This window comes from Sinocyclocheilus anshuiensis, unplaced genomic scaffold (assembly GCF_001515605.1).
Source record: "Sinocyclocheilus anshuiensis isolate Anshui unplaced genomic scaffold, SAMN03320099.WGS_v1.1 scaffold948, whole genome shotgun sequence".
In the NCBI taxonomy this organism is placed as follows: domain Eukaryota; kingdom Metazoa; phylum Chordata; class Actinopteri; order Cypriniformes; family Cyprinidae; genus Sinocyclocheilus; species Sinocyclocheilus anshuiensis.
Genome location: NW_015549709.1, coordinates 1,125,700 through 1,128,135, shown reverse-complemented (window position 1 = coordinate 1,128,135; position 2,436 = coordinate 1,125,700).

The following is a 2,436-nucleotide window of genomic DNA, read 5'->3' as shown; positions in this document are numbered from 1 at the left end:
TCAGCATCATTACTCCAGTCTTCAGTGTCACATGATCTTCAGAAATCATTCTAATATGCTGATTCACCGCTAAAGATGTTGAAAACAGTTGTGCTGCCCAATATTTTTGTGGAAACAGGGATACATTTTTTTTCAGGATTCTTTGATGGATAGAACGTTCAAAAGCATTTATTTATAAAACAGCATTTATTTGAAACAGAAATCTTTTTTTTTTTTATTGTATTTACTTTCACTTTTAAGCAATTGAATGCATCCTTGATAATTTCTTTAAAAAAATTATTAAAAAAAAAAACTTACTGACCTGACTGAGTCTGAATTGTGGTAAGGAGAGAGAGAGAGAGAGAGAGAGAGGAATACAAAAACAGGAAACCAAAACAGCCAAGGCAAGCCGAGAGCATATGGAGCTGCACACAAACACTAGCACACACACACACAGTATCACATAGAGGCATGAAAATACATGCAAAGCCATTCATGCATATGCTCAATCGCTCACACACACTTGACAGCATCCACAAACGTCATCCTTATCACCCGCTGGACCCGTTCACATGCCAGAGCAAATACTGCACCCATTGCACTAAATGAAGGGAAATGCACAGTATTTCTACAGTCAGCATCATGTAGTGTATAATGCATGTTGATGTGCAGCCTGTGAGATCCGTGCAAGCGAGGAGTGCAGCTGCCCAATGGATGATAACGTTAATCTGCTCCCCTCCGGAAAAGAAGAGGTTAATGCACATCCATGCCACACGTTTGAGCATGACTTTATAATCCAGCAGTTTAAAAGACATGCACTGAGATAAAAGCAAGCATTAAAGCTGATGTATGTAGTATTTGATGTTAAATATGACCAGACAGCTATATATATAAGCTGCTCCAGGCATAATGATTCCTCAATCACGTGTCTTGTTGAGAACAGGTGTGCTGGTACTTTACTAAGTGATCAATTTAATTTCGGTAGACTGAAAACTGTTCTGTCGGGGGTCTGACACACTGACAGATTAGGGATGGACGAGGGGTGAGAGACTAAACGACTGAGTCTGACGTTCCCAATTCCCCATCGAATATTACAACGGCCCATTTTGGCAGCAAATCAATGCGCGGGGAATGAGAACAGGAGCGGCGTGGACATAAATGATTGGAATAGACTGAATTAGGATGTAATTCATGCAGTAACTTAAGCCTGTGAATGTGTGTGATTGTGCAGCTGGTCCTGCGGGACTCACTGTAGAAAATATATGTCCATGAATGGCTTCAGTGGGAAAAGATTGGCATGGAAAAGACTAAGGCCTGTTTCACATCGCTCACAGAGGCAATGCATGAGTTAATTGAGTTGCTACATTTAATATTCCCTTTAATGATGGGCATATATTATTTCAGGTGTGGGTTATTAACACATGAAGTAAAATACATTGACTTCATGACCAAATTTGTTGTAAATAAAATGTAAAATAATTTAAATTCAACTAAATTAAAATGATTTAAATAAATAAATACTGTAAAAAAATTACATTCATTAAGCTTGGATTGGATTGTGGTCAGATGAAATTATTAAAATGATTAAAGAGAAAAGTTATTAGAGGTTAACTTCAAAATGTAAATCACATATTTTTATTTTTATAATATAATTTATTTATAATGGTTATTTCTACACAGTGGGTCTCTGACCTTATGGTAAATTTTAAGTTTAATCAGCTTGGTTTTATAAGTAATTTCAACTTAAATTACATTAAACTGATCAATATGAATTTCATATAACTTATAAAAAAAAAGCTGAAATTTCTCAACTTATTTTGATGAGTCAATGTAAATAAAATTTTGTTGCCATGACTTACTAATCATATAATTTTTTACTGTGTGTAAACTAAACTTGGTCGTCTCGAAATCAAATATAAATGACAACAGGCTTCACATTTACATCCAAATGATAATTAATCTGCACAGAATGCAACCCAAACATTAAGTCACATTTATTTATTAACTGTAAGTGTTTGTGTCTCTTGCTGTATATTAACTTGCATCAAGTCATAAAAAGACTCCAGCAAACAATATGTGAGTAGTTCACTGCGTTATTATTTTATGTTGCTTCATAAAAGCTAATATACTTTAAAGTATTATCTTTCAAATCTTTCACATTTTTGCCGAGTTAAATTCGCTTCAGGAACAGAGCATTGCTACAGTACATTTGGGTGTGAATACTGCAATGGTACAACGTCAATATGGGAGCTAAAATACATACATAGTGCTTACGTATGTATTATACAACAGGCCTGAGGCGACAATGTGTGAAAAAGACCAATGCAAGTATCCAAAATTCATTTACTGACTCCAGTAGGTGCTTTCTGGAGCATATGTGTGTGTAACAGTATATGTGTGTTAATAAATGAGTGTGTGTGTGTCCTTCCTCAGTCCAGGCCGTCTCCAGGGATTCGT